At 43.6% G+C, this 18,488-nt stretch overlaps 1 pseudogene; it reads left to right on the top strand.

The window, feature by feature from the left end:
* The first annotated feature begins 528 nt into the window (after window positions 1-528).
* LOC135304012 (zinc finger protein 271-like) overlaps window positions 529-18,488 on the top strand; it is a 75,821-nt pseudogene continuing 57,861 nt past the window's right edge.

Below are 18,488 nucleotides of genomic sequence, written 5' to 3'. Positions count from 1 at the left end.
CTGTAAAACTGTAAAAACCCAGGGTGCAATGCATTTGTCATTTGCATGTTGTCTCTGGTGTCACTGCCTATTCTTCTTTACCCTGGAGGGTTTCCCTTGGTATCTCCTTGGCATACGGCTAGCATCAGGGAAACAATCAGTTAATCACCTGCCATTAACTGGTGATTAAGGGCTTTTCTTCCGCAGGGAACCTAAAGGAGTCTGACCGGGTCTGGCTTGGTTTTTTTTAACTCTGAAACTTAAAAAAAATACAACTTTCTATTCATAACACGCAGCTCGGCTGGCCCTGGCAGCATCGCATTGCCCTGCGTGCCGCGGGTGAGCGCGGAGGGGAAGCTCGCCCCGAGCCGATCGCGGCAGCTCCGGGAGGGATTTTTGGGGGGCGAAAGAAGGGAGGTTGGAGGGGTTGGGGTCTCGCGGAATCCGGAGTCGCGTCCCAAATATATTTCGGTTTTGCTGGGAGCGGTATTTTTTCTTCCTATGACGAGGGGACATTTTTGGATGTGGCCGGAGTGCAGAGCTGAGCTGTGAATGGCCCTGAGTGCCTGGGGTGGGGGGATGCTGGAGAAGGGGACCCTGGGACACCTGGGAGCCGCGCTCGAATTGGTATAAAATTTCAATAGTCAATCCGGATTTTATTTTTTATGACTTTTATTTTAAAGCAAGCAAGCAAGCAGCGCTGGGTGGTCGGGGAGTCACCGCTCCACTCACGGCACACACCACTTACAAGTTCGGTAAAGTATATATAGTGTTTTTAAGCCTACAAAGCATTTTCCAATGTGCTCGGTTAGTCCAAATCAGCAAATATCAATAAGCTGGAATACGCAATTTCATAATCTTTCCAGGTGGTCCTTGGCTTCCTGTCCTTCCTGTGGTCATCTGGAGGGAGGCCTTACACTGGTGTCTGCTACCTGATTTTATCAAGTTGTTATAGGTAAAAAATTGATCCAGCCAATTTAATAAAAATAAAAACAGAATTTATTCACAACCAATATACAGTCCTGACAGCCAACAATCAAGGAACAGCACCGACCCCGGGATCTGAGCTGGGCGAACACGGAGTCCGAGCTCGCCAGCAGTGAATCCCCAATGTTCACAAAGAGAGCCTGGTAGAGCCGGCTTAAATACAGTTTTTCTAGCCCGAGGCAGAGTCTCTTGTCTTCCATTCAGGACTCTCATCTTTTTTCAGGTTTTCTCATATTCATGTGGTTTTATTTCTCCGTGCAAAAGTCTAACAAAGCTCGTCCAGGAATCCATGTACTTTTGCTGCCGAGTTCCTGGAATGTGTATTTCAGATGTAAGTTTCTGATGGCTCAGGTTATGTAGGTCAGACATCTTCATGGGCCATCATGGCTGGGTGGCTCCTGGTTCATTCTAGAGGGAACACCCATCTCCTGTCTCAGCCAGTCTTTGTCATGTGTTAATTTGGATTCCTTTCCTCTGCTGCCAGCTGTGGTTTCCTCACTCCCTGTAGCAATCCCTTGTCTCTGGCTAGTGTGCCCTTCATGACTTGTTTGATTAGAAATCCTACTATATCCTATATAACACTCATACCACATCTGACAGAATACTCATAATGTACGAATTATCAATATACACATACACATATAGTCTCAATCAGCACGAATTGCCAAAATACACCTAACAATCCCTCCCCTTCTTCATAAACACATTAAGTTGTGCTGTTTTTCTAAAAATGTTCATGTGTACATCTTTCTAGCCTTTTAAAAATTTTCCCTTAGAACCTTTAGCTACTTGGTGCTTATGTGAGTTTACTGTTAGGATGGAAATACATGGAGTATACTCTTCTACTTCATTATATTCTTTTCCTTCCCTGCTGATGCAAATTGTTGTAATCACCCTTTTGTTTTTGAAATCTTTGCATTATCGCATTTGAGAAGCTGCTCTGGAGCTAAACTCTCACTTTTCTAGGGCTATTTTTCTGCTGATATGAGCCTTCCACAAATCCAGCAGTTGGATTGTTCCACCCTCTTCTTCTTTATTTCTGAGTCCTGTCGTCTTAACTCTTGAGCTACCTGCTTTATTTTGCTCTCTGGATCCACCCCATCTTTATTCTTCAAAAAACAAAAAGTCCTATCATATTGCAGACAAGCCCTGTCATCATGATCTTCAAGAAGGTCAAGAATAACTGGCTCATTCTTGAGGGATAGCCTCTTTTCATATTTCAAATTCTTTCTTACCCAGTATGTTTTCTTCTTATCACACACCTTTTCAGGCGATTATGATCGTAACATAGTTTGTTAACTTGGAAATAAGCTACAAACTCCATTATTCCCCCAGTCTACATGGTGTGATTACACGTATCACAAATAGGGATGGATATCTGTTCAATATTCCTCTTATAAATTTTATGCATGGGTGTTTCTGACTTTTTGCTTTTTGCATATAACATATTATTTTTCCATTCTAGTCACATATACTGAGTACTATTTAAGGTACTGTACCCACTTTTCTTACCCTTGCTGCTGCAGTCTGCTGGGGCTGGGTATGCTGAAGTCTCTGTCTCTGCTTGTCCTCTCAGGACAATCTGCAAACATTGCCTGCACTCATTACCAGGACTCTGCCTCTCCATGCTGGACAAATTTTCCAGGTGTGAACCAGCTGTGCTGCACATGGTTAGACTCAGGCCCATCAGGATCCCCATATTTGTATTCTTCTGCTTCTGCTTACGCCCACTGGGTTGCAGCCAGCAGCAAGGTCAGACCATCTTCTCAGCAGCAAGAATATTCTTTTGGGGTCCCATACCCGGACCAAGCCACATACTTCATTTTAAAGATGCCCCATCTTGATAGTTGAACTGCATCAGTTCTGCAGGGTACTGTGTTCAATCTCTGGTACTCGATTGTTAGAATTTGAGCTTGCGAATTTACTTTTTCCCTCTGTCCTGTTCTGAAACAAGTGATGCCACTCCAGGGAATCCAATTCTATTATGCCTAATTCAGTAGTGATTTCTAAGATACAGCTAGTCAGATACTGTTCTTCCTCTGTATCCCTTGTACATAAACCTCTTGGTCTATATCCAAGTGTGTGTAACCTAGACTTAGTGACAGCATTCACATTTAAAATAGATGCATGTGCAACCAGTCACTGTGCAACTTACCTGATCTTTTTCAGTCATTTACTTGGCTTTTCTCTTTTACTTTTAATTTGGTGCTTACTAAATATCCAACAGTTTTTGTCGTACTTTAACCTATTTTAATTTTACTTTCAATGTTTCTTATAACTTCAATCTAGTTTGTATCTTATATACCCAGTCTTTCCAGATTTTTCACTAATCACATTACTTGTTTTATTATATTCTTTACAGTATCTTCTAACTATTCAATATACTTAAAACAACTTCATGAATAATACTCATAGTTCCAAAGAAAAGATTTTACTTCTCGTAGCAATCTGTTTTTACAACTTACAACCTTAGGTATTAACATGCATAAACACAGACTCATTTACTTATAAAACAATAGGTGTTTTCCACACTTTAAAATTACTATATGGACATTAATTATGATGGGATTCTTTTGATTTTTTGTGTAACCTTGTGGCAAATAATTTATCAAAGAATATTTTAAAAATTGAAAACAGGAAAAGAATGGGAAGATTTCATCTCACTTGTGCAAGAGAAGTTAGTTTAAGAGCAGTTTAGTTGCTTAGCTTACAGTTTGGCAATTTACTAGGCCTACAATGTCTATTGAACTTGTAAATTGAGTCGTTTAGGAGATAAAGGCCTGGATGTCTCTTTTGTGATTCAAACAAAGGGCTCAGCTCTGCCTTTGGGAGTCTTTAATAGGGAGCTTTTCTAGCTCCCAGAAGAAGTTTAAAGTTTTACAACATTTAATAAAAACATAGTAACTTGATGCAACTACAACTTTTCTCAGAGGATGACAGTATTGTTTCAGATCACACTACAGTTCTTAAACTTATAATTGCTTCATCTTAAAAACGCATCTAAACTTTTAAAACTTCCACCCAATGTAACTTTTCTTAATTTCACACATTGAATGTGATGTTTTAAATCTTTCTCTTCTCTTTAAGCACAAATATATATATATATATATATATATATATTTTAACCAATATACTACTAGTTTACTTTAAAGCACTGTAATCATAATAAATACAGCACAAATTTAACACTTACAGACAGAGACTGGTTAAACACATATTTTATGCACATATCAATTATAAGCTCCAAGACTCATTTGGACTTCAAACATACAAATCTGGCTGATTTACTTTAGAGCTGCTAGTTCTGTTAAACTTTTGTCCAAACTTTTAAAGCTGCATATAATTCACAGACTTGAGCAGACACTTAAGGATCTTGATCTTTACAATATTCTAAACGTCTTCTTAGCCTAGCCTTTTTGTGGTAACACAATAATTTACTTTCAACACTTCTGAAAACTTCTAAAACTTCTAAATTTTTTTTAAAAAACTTCTCAAGACTTTCAAAACTCCAAGCAAATTTCCAAAAATTTTTTAATCTGCAAAAGTGCATCAATCTTTCTCAACTAGTCTCTCTTAAAAACTTTTTTTCAAAGTTGTACACCATCTCTATAGGTATGCACATAATTAAGGAGATACACTTCAATACTCCTTTCTTCTAGGAAAGAAATTTTGCTATTTTTCTCTAATAACACCTCTAGATCTTTTCTTAACACATTGAAACTTAGTTTGGAAATTGATAAGGTATTTATTCTTTTATATTTTGGTGTCTCTCTTAATTGCAACACTTTTAATAATAGGAACTTCAAATTCTTTTCCTTTTTCTATTTCTGTAGGGACTTTTCATGTTTCACATCTTCCTGGTATTTCTATAATACATGTTTTCTTTGCACTAAGATCAAAAACTTTGCTAATGTGAGCCTCTTGAGATATGAGCTGTGTCTACTGGCACTTCTTCCTTCTCTCTTTTTCTTGAATTCAACTTATTAGGAGGAGCAGATGGTCTTACAGCCTCCTCCACAGGCTGGGCAAGGGAGGTAAATTGTCACAGGACTCCCAAGTCTTATTTTTGATTTTCAGCTTTAACCCTTGATTCTGACTCATCTTGTCCATTTTAACCTATTAGTAGTAAGTTTCTCATAAAGGAATTTTACCTTCTCACTATACCCTTCAATCCAGTGCCTGCAATACCTTAGAAGTTTCAGCAGCTGTCTGATCTCTCTTTTTGTCTGTGGGAGGGTAAAGCAACAATTCTTGCTACTCTTTCAGGGTCTAATTTATTTTTCCTTTTTATTAACCAATGTCCCAGATATTTAACTTCAGGTTCAGTAAACTGTAACTTAGATTTTGAAATTTTTAGGCCCTTATCTTTTAAGAAGTTTAATGATGTTATGGTACTTGCTTTTACATCTTTCTCTTTAGGATTAGCCACTAAGAGGTTATCTACATATTGTAATAATTTTGTCCCTTCTATTTGCACAAATTGATTTAATAATTGTTCAAGAGCCTGACCAAACAGATTTGGTGAATCTACAAACTCTTGAGGCAAAGATGCCTACTTGAATTGCTGCTTTTTATTTGTCTTTGGGTCGCAGCATTTCTGTAAATTTTGATTGGGAATAATCTTGTACTAGCATAGTCCCATAATCTGGCATAGTCCCCTTCCTCTTTATTTTGCAAATTCTTACCACCCACGTGATGATGTAAAGCTTGGCAAGTCCATCTTTTTGAAGGTGCTAAACACAGGCTAGATTAGATGTTTTCTAATTTCCTCATCTCCCCCTGTTTCTACGCAATAATGTATCATTAGTTCTTTGGATCTTATTTGTCTCTTGGGGCAGTTCGCTTAGTGTTCTAGCATCCACCTCAACGCACTATTTCTCGGAATTTCAGGTAGACTGTTCTCCTGTTCTTTTTCAGGTTTGCTCTGAGTATTTCCCTGAATCTTGCTCTTTTTTTTGCTCCATTTCACAAGCTCTTCCTAAAGTTCCCTTAATGTACGTACCTTTTTCTGAGCTGAAAGGAATTCCTAGAAAAACTTTTTTACTGGTACTGTGTCTAAGTTCTGATCCCCTTTTGAAAAAATATTACCAGTCTACTAGACACACAGCGAACCAGTCTGTGGATTTTCGGCTGGTAATGAGCTCTTGTTCTTATCTTTTCTTTTACCTGGATTTCTTTTTCCCCCATGCTGGAGAACTTACCTTCCCCTTTCTGATCCTGCCCGTAATCGATCCCCCGAGCTCCCCGAGTTTCAGGTTTTTTTGTCTGAAAATGATTTTTTGTCTGCTTCCCCCTCGACCGACCACTTTCCTCTCGGAAGAGTGGAACTATGATCCTGGGGTCCACACTCGCTTCGTGACAGTGCCACGTCTCATGACTTCATGACTTGTTTGATTAGAAATCATACTATATCCTATATAACACTCATACCACGTCTGACAGAATACTCAAAATGTACGAATTATCAATATACACATACACATATAGTCTCAATCAGCACAAATTACCAAAATATACGTAACAAAATGCATCAGGCTTTTTATTATACATAAGCATTTAGTTGCTTTGTTGTAATATCTCTTAGCTTTAGCACAAGTTCCTCTATTTTATTCTAAGCATCAGTCCTCTTGCTACTTCCTGTCTTTTACTCTACTATACTTCTTTTGTTTTGATGCTTTATTTGGCCATTTGGTCAGAAAGTTTCAGAACCTTTCTTTGTGTCTATTTTGGGTACAGCAGATAGAAACATTTGCTGATTCCATTGCCAATTGACACAAATCACAAAAACATTTTTCATAATCCTCCCCTTTATCTTATTGATTCATGTCTTTGCTTCAAATTGAGCTAATACTGTTTGAGTTTCAGTTTTATTTGGTTCTGCTTTGCCCTTGACTGTCATAAGGGAGAGAGTTTTTTCTCCTGTGGTTGTTATTTTAGGGTTTATGGGCATTGCTGAAATCTGCATTCCCTGGATCACTGAATGCATTAACCTAATAAAGCATGGAATCAAACATGGTATAAACAATAGGCCTAATGCAGAAGAAAGCAACGTGAACCCTAATGTTTTCCACCAGGCACCTTCAAACAAATTATTCCGTGAATTGTCAGTTAATGTGGAATTCCATTATTGCACTGGAACATGTGCAACTTGTTTAATTTTGTCTACCAAATGTGTAACAGCCTCTCCATTATCATCAGTCTCTAAACAGCACTCAGATGTACTAGATTTTCCACAAAACTCCCTTTCTTCAGCTCATAAGTAATCTGGGGCTAGCCTATTCTGATATACTGCTGCTCTGGTCTGGCTTAGTTGTCTAGCTACAAGCTTCAATGCCTCTGATGTTTGATTAAGAGTAATTTCTACACTGGCCTGTAATCTACTAATTTGCTTAAGCATATAAATAGGGGTTCTATAACCCCAGCTGCCATGCTGAGCCCAGGAGGCAGGATCACAGTAATCTGTGATCCATTGGGAAGTCCATTCTTCATTTTTCCAGGTCTGTTTTCCTCCTATTTCAGTTTGTTTCCTTCTGCACAGAGTTTCCTAAAGAGATTGTCCCAAATATTCACCTTTGCTCTTTGGTAGCAAAAAGAATGCAGGTTGTATAATTGCAATTGTACAGGTACTTCTCCACCTCTTTGATAATTCATCATATGCCCTTTTACCACATATCCAAAATAATCCATTTGAAGCTTTCCAATTTTCAGCCTTCTGCCCCTGATTTTCCCAGTATCCCTTAAGATCTTTTACCTCCTCTAAAGGATTGGCATGTGTTACACTTTTCCAGCAGACAGTTCCACTGGTACAATTGATGGAGCAATAACCTGTTGGTGGTTTTGGGCACCAGGTTGTAAAAGTGGAGTTGGTGGTATATATCAACTTGCAGGAGGTATGTCCTACATACGTAGTATAATTGTTTCCTTTCCTAGAAATACAAATTTGGCCTACTGCTTCATGAGTCAATATTTACCCCTGAGGTTGAATTTCATTAAATCTTTGTGTCGTGTTCCATAATATCAACTGATCAGGTCCAACCCCTTCTCCCCTCCACGGCCATTGCTTGGTCATTTGGGATCCCCACCAACCCAACAGTTAGTCACATTTAATTCCTTAACTACTTTTTGCATCAGATCAATAAACAAATTTTTTTCCTCACATGGGGAGGTCCCAATCCCTGAGTCTTTTCTTAATATTTCATACAGGTCACTTCCTGCTCTTGTTCTTTTTGGTTTGAATTTCCCCTAAATGCTTTGTGATGTTTTTCACTAACTCTTCCTTGAATTTATCTTGTATTCCCCCTTTATTTGAGTATCCCCATGTTCTGCCTTTGGGAAAAGAGAAGAATGGTTCTCCCTGGTGACAAAATTGATAGTTTCCAGGTGCCCATCCTCCCACTCCTGAATCTGTTGCTACCCAGTAACTCTTTTCTCCTGTTGTACAAGTTTCAAGTTGTCCTGGCCCATCACATCCTGCATTAATATGAGTGTGTGCTCGGGCCATGGTCCAGCCATACTTTACATTTTGGTCGCACTTCAAGCAGGGATTGGTTTCCCATTCCCTGGAAGACCCAACAGTACCAGAAGGCCCCAAAGTTTTATTGTCCCTCTTCCTCCTTGGCCTCCCGGGGTGCTCCCAGCAGTGAGGGGTACCATCTTCTCTGAAGCAAGGATATTCTTCAGGGGTTCCGTGTGAGCTTTCCTGCATTCCGTGCCGTTTCTTAAATACTTCCCAGTTCTTTGCTTTGGCTGGCTCGGATCTGCAAAGGACTCGATTACGTTTGCAACGCTCAATCTTTTTAATGTTTGCCTCACTTGATAGTCCCCCTCTCAATCCGTATTTCCACAACATCCACCACTCATAAGAATCTAGTTTTAATGTTCCTTTCTCTAGTCTCTTTTATAAAAAATATATTCAGATAAAATCTGTTCAATGTGTTTACACTCTGGACACAACCCACTTGGAGAATTACCCCTGTGACAATGATAACACCACCTCTCCTTCCAATAGTTGCATTCAGTGCTTACAAAGGGATAGCAATTACAGTCCTTTTCAATACAGGTTATTTTATCTCCCGGCATCTCTTGAGAACATGGCATCCCATATAACATCTTGCATGGGGAGATCCTATGCTCTGAGTTTGGCATTGTTCAAATATTTAACAACGCCAGTGGTAAATACTCGGTAAATACTGGATTAATGCTTAATCCAAGATAGCTTTTTTTTAATCATTAGTTTTGCCTGCTGATGCTTTAGGGTCTGGTTCATTCTTTCAACTCTCCCCAAACTCTGAGGGTGCCAAGGGGTGTAGTATTCCCAAGAGATCCCTAGAGCTTTCATTACTTTTAACACTTTTGAGGTAAGTGGGAACCCTGATCTGAATCAATCTCTCTAAGCATACCAAATCATGGAATTATTTCTTCTAAAATAATCTTTGTAACAAAATGTGCTGTTGTTTGTGTTGCAGAGTAAGTCTCTACCCAATGAGTTAATTGGACTACTATTACTAACAAATACTTATATCTTCCCATTCTCTGTGGTTTGGTAAAATTCACTTGTATCTTTTCAAAAGGCCTATAGGAATTTTTTCTCCCTCCCTTTGAGGTCTGTCTAGATGTCTTCTTGTTAATTTTCTGGCAAATAATGCATCCTTGTGTCTTCTGTTTTGCTATATCAAATATTCTTATACACTCAAAAATCTTTAAAAAGTGGGCACTTAGTGCTCATGTTTCCCAATGAGTTCATGAATGTAACTGGGGAATTATTCTTTTAACATTACTTTTAGATAGCATTTCTCTACCATCTGGTAAAAGCCACTTATGCCCTTCTAGCTTAGCCCTTAGTTCCTCCATCTCTTGTATTTCCTGTGAGATACAGCATTTTTGTTACTTTGTATCATCCTCACTTTTATTCAAATGATTTAAAAACAGAGGTAAGCATACTGCTGCCCTTTGTGCTTCTGCATCAGCCAAATTATTGCCATGAGTCCCATAATCTGTTCCCCTCTGATGTCCTCTTACATGGACAGCAGCTATCACTGATGGACCCCTCAAAGCTTCTGATACTCTTATGGGAATGACTGGATTACTTATTTCTATCTTAACGGGTCCAATCTTCAGCTTTCCTGTTTCCCCTTTATGGTGCCACACTTTTGGATTAATTTTGTCTTCATCTTCTGACATTAAGGTATAAAACTGTACCTGTAGTTCTCCTTGTTTCACTTCTAAATTTATTCCTAAAGCTGTAATTAAATTTCTTCCTAGCATATTATTGTCTGCTTCTGGTACCAATAACAAATCATTCAAACAAATCTTATTTTCTGATTCAATTTCAACATTTTCAAGTATGGGTACTTTAAATGGTTCCCCTTTTGCTGCCACAACTAGAGCAATTTCTTAAGTAATTTTACCCCCTTTGAGGAGGTGCTGTATAGTTGATCTTTCTGCTCCAGTGTCCACTGAAAAGGTAACTTCTTCCCCTTGGGAACCTATTTTTAGTTCTATCAAGAGCTCTTTTGATGATCTGGTCCTCAAGATGTACAGCCCCTGACACCCCTATTTGTCTTCTTCAGACTTTTTTTTTTCCTCCCATCTTTTTGTTGTTGCTTACAGCTTCGCTTTGTCTTCTCCTTCCTCACTAATAGCAATGATAATCTGCAGGACCATCTCTGGGGTTTCGCATTTGGGGAAGTTTCTTATAATCTCCCCTAGGTCTTTGTCCTTCTGTTCTAGACGCTTTCTTTTCCCCCCTTCTGAGTTTCCCTCACAGCTGCTACAAATATCTTGGCTTTTGCCTTTTGTGTTTCTTCACCTTTCCTCACGTACACCTTTTGGTCTTCCCACAATAGCTCTTGGAGACCCCAGTCCTGCCAATCCTCTCATTTCTCTAGCCTTTTTTTTTTTTTTTTTTAATATGTCTCCCTATAATTTTGCCACAAATGGAGTTTTAAGCAATGCTGCTCCTACTGGTGAATCTGGATCTGCTCCTGAATACATTTGCAGGCTCTTTCTGAGCCTCTCAAGCCAATCTGTAGGTGTTTCATCTTTTTCTTGGTGCACGCAGAAAGCCTTGTTAATATTTTGCCCTCGAGGTACAGCATTCTGTATCCCTTGTATAATGATATCTCCAAGGTCCCTCACATTTTGTCTGTCCTGCTCGTTCTGATTAGGCCATTTTTGATCCCCACGTGGACCCTGCTGGTGTCTCCTTTCCCAGTCTCTCATTCCTGCTTGCCTAATCATTTCCCTTTCCTTACAGTAGTAAATAGTATTCCTAATATAGCTTGAAGCTCATCCCAGGTGTAGGTATTTGGCCCTAAAAATTGGTCTAACCTCTCAGAAACCCCTAAAGGGTATTCCAAGCAGCCTCCCCATTTCCTTTTTAAATTCTCTTACATCCGCATTATGAAGTGGGACTGTTACAGACGCTATTCCCCTATCATTTCTTCCCATAAGTACTTCTCTCAAGGGGAATAGTCTCTTCTTTTGATCTTTCTCCTCCCCGCTAGAATTATTTTCCTAGCGTCGTTCTCTCCTCTTGCTCCGAGTCCTACTAGATGGTGATGATAGGGGTGGAGTCATCGAGCTCCGTGGCCTCTCAGGGGAGGAGAGAGTTTCCTGCCCTTGATAGGGAGGGGGCAAATTGTCTAATGGTTCCCAAGGTTTTTCTTTTTCCTCTGCCTTTCTCCTTTTTTTAGTTTTCAGGGGGTATAATGTTATCACTGCAGAGAAACCCCCCCCCCGCCGCTCAAAAGTGCCACATAATCACTTTCCTCCTGATCAAAGGGTTCCTTACTATTTACATAAAGATTTAAAGCTTGACACATCCAATCATGAAAGGACCCAGCACTGGCCAATATAAATGATCAGGCCTAATTTCTTCCTTAGTCCACTCTACCATGCAATAATGGACCATCTCTTCTTTACTTTTTCCCTTCCTAGAGGGCATTGCATCCCAATGTGCAGTTGTTAACCCCAGGGGGCTGTCCAGGGGTATCTCTGGTTATTCACTCCCTTTCTCGTTTTTAGAGCCTCTCTGGGGGCCCCATAACCTTGAGCCTCTCTTGGGGCCCTTTGAGCCTCTCTGGGGGCTTGTTGAACCTCCCTGGGGGTTCCTTGAGCCAGAGGTCTTACTGTTCCCCTGAGCCATCGTGAGCAGTGTCTCACAGCACTCGCTTTGTCCCTTCACTGGCCGAGCCCTCGCGGGGTGATGGAAGCACGGATAGAAGGACTCCTCGATGGCTCCGCGATAATATTGCGTCTCACTCACTCACTTTCACTCAGACACTGCCGTGTCCACCCAACCAAATGATACTCACAGCCCGCTGCTCTTGTCTGGATCTTCATGCACTGGAATTGCAGGTGATTTAAACTGCAGTTCTCAGGGAGCTCAGTTCCTTGCTTGCTTTCTTTACCAGGTTTGTGGTCCCATTAGCTCCTGGGCTATTGGCTTCTATGGATCACAAAAGTGGGGTGTTCCTGCAGTAGCCTCAGTCCGAGAGATCCCAGGGCATCAGGTCGGCGTCACCAAATTGATATAAAATCTTAATAGTCAATCCGGATTTTATTTCTATATCTTTTATTTTAAAGAAAGCAAACCAGCAGCTCCCACCTGATCACATTTTCCAATGAGCTCAGTTAGTCCAAATCAGCAAATATCAATAAGCTGGGATCCGCAGTTTCATAATCTTTCCAGGTGGTCATTGATTCCTATCCTTCTTGTGGTCATCTGGAGGGAGGCCTTACACTGGTGTCTGCTACATGATTTGGTCAAGTGCATCAAGCTTTTTTTATACATAAGCATTTAGTTGCTTTGTTGCAGTATCTCTTAGCTTTACAACAACTACCTATATTCTATTCCAAGCATCAGTCATCTTGCAACCTCATTTCTTTACTATACTTCTTTTATTTCAATGCTTTATTTGGCTATTTGGTCAAAAAGTTCCAAAACCTTTCTTAGTGTCTATTTTCGACTCAGCAGATAGAAACATTTGCTGATTCCATTGCCAATTGACACGAATCACAAAAACATTTGTCACAGAATCAGGGGAGGATGAGCCGTGGGACCCCCAAAAGCTCCTCAGCATGGCTGAGCAGGACCCGGGAGTGGGGGATGCCCAGGACCCACAGGCCCCCCAGCAGCTCTGAGAAGAGGGACCCCTATAACCCCAAAGGACCCTGGAAACAGGGAACTCCTAGGAGAGTTTTTGGACTTAATGAATTTTGGAGGTTTCTCTGGCCACCAGAATGCTGGTGACTTCTAGAGATGGACTTGGCCAGTGGACCTTCAAAGCCAATGCACTCACATCTTGTTTTTCCCCAAATCAGGATTTCCCATTCCCAGACCTTATCTGGATGGAGGAGAAGGCTGTGAGGAAGGGGAAGGTGCTCCAGGACACTGAGGCAGGTGAGGAAGAAATCACTGCCCCTTTCTCCCTCTCTCCTGCTCCATCTCCCAGCCCAGCATGGCCCCTGGCTGCAGGACAACCCTGCTGCCAACGCTGTCCTGCTGGGGATGGACTGGGGGGATCTCCTTCTCCTTCCCTCTGGCACAGAGGCAAATCCCACCCTCTCCTTGTCATTCTCCCACAGATAATGAGCTGAGGATGAAGACCAGGGAGGGCAAATCCCTGCGGCAGAACCTCGTTGAAGAGGCCGTTTTGAGCAGCTCCATGGCACAGGAATCCAATTGGGAGGAAAAGCCCTGGAGATCCCGCAGGAGGAGGGGCTCCAAACCCAGCCCAGGATGCTCTGAGGGGGAAAGACCCAGCCTGTGCCAGGAAGGCAGCCAGAGATCTGGCCAGAACTCTGAAGTGGTGGCCAATGAGCAGCTTGATGATGGCAAGAAGCCCCACCAGTGCTTGGAGTGTGGGAAGAGTTTTCTCACGAGCTCCCTCCTGGTCCGCCACCAGATGGTGCACACTGGGGAATGGCCCTACGAGTGTGGGGAGTGTGGGAAGAGCTTCAGGATCAGCTTCCACCTGATCATCCACCAGAGGACCCACACTGGGGAACGGCCCTATGAGTGTGGGGAATGTGGACAGAGGTTCCGGAGCAGCTCCCACCTGATTGTCCACCAGAGGATCCACACTGGGGAACGGCCCTATGAGTGTGGGGAATGTGGACAGAGCTTCAGGATCAGCTCCCACCTGATCATCCACCAGAGGACCCACACCGGGGAACGGCCCTAAGAGTGTGGGGAATGTGGAAAGACCTTCAGGATGAGCTCCAACCTGAAACTCCACCAGAGGATCCACAGTGGGGAACGGCCCTATAAATGTGGAGAATGTGGGAAAGGCTTCAGGAGGAGCTCCAGCCTGAAACTCCACCAGATGACCCACACTGGGATACGACCCTACGTGTGTGGGGAGTGTGGGAAGGGCTTCCGTGACAGCTCTCGCCTGATCATCCACCAGACAATGCACACTGAGGAATGTCCCTACACATGCTCAGAATGTGGGAAGAGCTTCATTGAGAACTCCAGGCTGATTATGCACCAGAGGATCCACACTGGGGAGAGGCCCTACGAGTGCGAGGAATGTGGGAAAAGCTTCATCCAGAGCTGCCATCTGATTTTGCACCAGAGGATCCACACTGGGGAGAGGCCCTACAAGTGTGGGGAATGTGGAAAAAGCTTCAGGCAGAGCTCCGCCCTAAATGCCCACCAGAGGATCCACACTGGGGAGAAGCACTATGAGTGTCCTGAGTGTGGGGAGAGGTTTCAGAGCAGATACCGTCTCCTCAAGCATCAGCAGATTCACACAGAATAGAGGCCCTTCCGCTGCCCCGACTGCGGGAGGGGCTTTAAGAGAAACTCCACCCTCATCACCCACCAGCGGATCCACGTTGGGGAGGGGCCCTAACATTGTTCCAAGTGTGGGAAGCGATTCTCCCAGAACTCTACTATGACCCAGCACCAAGGGAGGCAGCAGTAAGGGAAGCCCTACAAGTGCCCCGTGTGCAGGAAGAGCTTTGAGCGCTGCTCCAGCTCCATCCCCCACTGGAGGACCCCCATTGGATGGTCCACGATGACCCTCGTTGGGCAGAGACTTGGTGATCCATAGTCCTGGTGATCCATGTTGGGAAGAAACCTGGCTGGTCATCTCCACATCTTCCTGGCTCACCTTGGGCACTTGGGATACAGCCAGAGAAAAATCCATTGGGATGCAAACCGACAGCAGAATTTCATAGGGGACAGCACAGTTTTTTACTTTCCACCCCAAAAAAATCTCACCTTTTGCATCCAATCATTTCTTCAGGTGGCATCAAGGAATACCGGATGGTGTTGGAGGTCTTTTCCAATCAAAATCATTCCATGATTCCAATTCTCTCTGGCCCATAGGCATTTTTCACAGCCAAATGGTGATGGACTGGAGCAAAACCACAAGATTTTGGAGACAGTGGAGTGGAAATTCCTCTAGAAAAGGTTCTACCCACCCAGGCACATGGATACTCAGCCAGCATGGACACGTAAATTCTTTTATTTTGGCTTTCATTTTCCTTTATTTTTCTTCATCCCTTCACTCAAACAAAGGCATTTAACTAAGATATGGATGGTGACATTGGGGGACATGGGTGGGGATGGGGATGGGGACATGGACAAGGACGTGGGTGTGGACATGGCTGTGGATGGCAATATTGGGCATGGGGGGGGGGTGTCACAGATATAGATGGGGACATGGAGCTATATGGCCATGGATGAGGACAAGGGGACAAGGCAATGGGTTGACATGTCCATGCCATGAGGTGTCCCATGACCAAGGACACCACATCCCCACCACCACCACGATACTGTCCCCTTCATGCTCCCGTTTATTCCCTGCTCTTTCCCTGGCTGTGACACCTCCCTTGCAGGATGTCCCCATGTCCAGGTGACCTGTGTCCCTCAGCCACTCCCAGTGGCTCCAGCAGCAGCCAGAGCCCGTCCTCAGCACGCAGGATCAGCTCGGGCTTGCGACGCGGGGGTGGCCTCGCCGTGTCCCTCCGCAACACAAACCGGGACAGTGTCAGTGCCACTGCCACCTTCATCTCAGCCATGGCAAAGCTCTGCCCGATGCAGTTCCTGCCACCACATCCCCACTGTCAGTGTCACCCCACTGTGAACCCAGCCAGGGATGGGGGTGGCACCTGGGGACGCTCCTGTCCCCACTCCACCACATACCTGGGGCCAGCAGAGAAGGGGATGAAGGACGACGGGGACCGTCCCTTGCTGTTCTCCAGGCTGAACCTCAGAGGGTTGAACACCTGGGGTGACACCAACACAGTCACACTGAGGGGACACAGCTGTCACCACCATGGTGACAGGGACACCTCACAGGGCAGCCCTACCTCAGGCTCAGGCCAAAGGTCTGGGTTGTGGTGCGTCCCGTAGATGCTCATCAGGCAGATAACTCCTGGTGGGATGGGAATGGCCACTTTAGGGACAGCAGGTGAGGGCGGCTGGTGACACTGGGGACATCCTGGCCGTGCCATACCCTTGGGAATGGCACAGCCATCGTGCAGAGGGATGTCCTCGGTGCAGCCCTGGGACACAGCAGTGACAGGAGGGTGCAGCCACAGGCATTGGCATTGGGAGCGATGGCAAAGCACAGAAATCCTTTCACATTGTGGCCTTGAACCCTTGAAATAACAGGGTTGGGTTTCTCCTGAAGGAAATCTTAGTGAATCCTGTCAAACTGATCATTGGATTCCTGTGTTCCACAGCAGTTTTCTTGAACTGTCCCTTCACTGACTCCATTGCCACTCAGAGCCCATTGACAGAGTTCTGCCCCCCCCCAGGGTGGGCCCTCCAAGGGAATCCCATTCCTCTCAACATTAGTTGAGAACATTTCCAACAATTAGTTACAATGAGTATTTTGGCTGCTTTGACCTTTAAGTTTTCTAAGAATTTTATGACCAATCCCTGGGTGAAACTTAAGAGGTCTTTCTGGTCATCTTGGAGCCAACTGCTGTCTTACTTAAGTGTCTTAAGTATTTTTCTGCACTCCAATGTATAGATTGGTGCTCTCTAGTATTTCTCTCATCATTTTTTGGGAACTATTACTTGTCCAGAAGGGCTGACTGCCTATGCACCAGGGTGAAGTCTAGCTTATGATGCTTCACTTAACTGACCATCCTTTGCACCATATTCCAGCCTAACAGCTGCTACACTGATCTCTTGCTGTGGAACCAAAATGTGGATGCCTTTTTCTGCAGCCTCTTTAGCTGCCCTGTCAGCCAAGTCATTTCCCTATTTTGGCCCTATTTTACTTTGTGTTTGGCCCTATTTGTCTGGTGTGTTCTACAGTGCAGAATTGCAACTTCAGCTGGTTTATGTACCGCTTCCAGCAGGTGTAATATTTGTGTGCCGTGTTTGATCGATGAACCTCGTGCTGATAACAAACCTCTCTCTCCAGACTGCCCCATGGGCAAGGACTACACAAAAAACATACTTAGAATCCATCCAGGTGATCAATTTCTTTCTTTCTCAGTTCCCACACCCTGCTGAGAGCAACCAGTTTGGTCTTCTGCGCTGGAACACCTGATGTTAGAGCCTTGTATTTAACTCCTTTGTTCAGCCTAGTCACTGCAAACCCAGATGTGTTTTCCCTTGTGAACAAAGCTACTTCTGTCCATGTATAGCTCCCAGTCTGGGTTCTCCATCGGGCTCTCCTTCAAGTCCGGCTGGCTGGAATCAACTCCTTTGGTTGCTTGCAGGCAATCATGTTCTGGAATACTTTGGAGGCCAACAGAAACACAGCTGGATTAACAACAGAGGTGGTTCTGAGGGTCCATTAGTTCCACTTGGTACCTGAGCAATTGGCTGGTGTCTTGGTTTGGAAAGATAGCTTTGTGCTAAGGAAGGCAGGAGCCTCCCCTGAAATGGAAAAATGTAAACCCCCTCCCTCCGAATTGTTATAAATTTGAAATTAAGGTGCTCTCAGGCAAAGATATGGGAGCAAGAATAACAGTTCTTTATTAGGGAAGAAAATAAAAAGATAAAATAAACAATGCAGTAAAACAAAACAACACTGACAGAGTCAGAGCACAACCTGACACTCTGTGGGTCAGGGTGTTGGTAGCAGTCCAATTGGAATGGTGGCTGCACTCCTCCTGGAGTGTCAGGTGTGGTTCTGTTGGAGCAGTGATCCTGTAGCAAAGGGTGGAGTCTTCCTCTGAAGATCCAGTAGAAACAGCTGTTGCTCTGGGAAATCCAGTGGAGAAGCTGTCTTGCTGTCCCAAAAATCTCAGATTCTATCCAGGTAGGAATGCTTGGCTCCTCCCTCTGGGCAGAGCATCTCCCAATGAGATGATGTAATTCTATTAGTAACACTCAATGGCTCATTAACAGCAGGTGTCTCCCTGGAGGGAGGATTGGTTTGTGGAAGAGATAAAGAAAAACTGCCCAATTAACAGAAGATAACTGCCACACTTTTAACAGATGGCAAATAGAATACATCTTGCCTAGCAGTCTGGGACAGCTGGGGACAGACAGTGGCCTCCCTTTTGTTCCCAGCCCCGGGGTACCGACTGTGGTACACAGCTGT

Source organism: Passer domesticus, chromosome 6 (assembly GCF_036417665.1).
Source record: "Passer domesticus isolate bPasDom1 chromosome 6, bPasDom1.hap1, whole genome shotgun sequence".
Lineage (NCBI taxonomy): Eukaryota > Metazoa > Chordata > Aves > Passeriformes > Passeridae > Passer > Passer domesticus.
The sequence above is the reverse complement of the archived record's forward strand: the minus strand, read 5'-3'. Positions and strand labels throughout refer to the sequence as shown.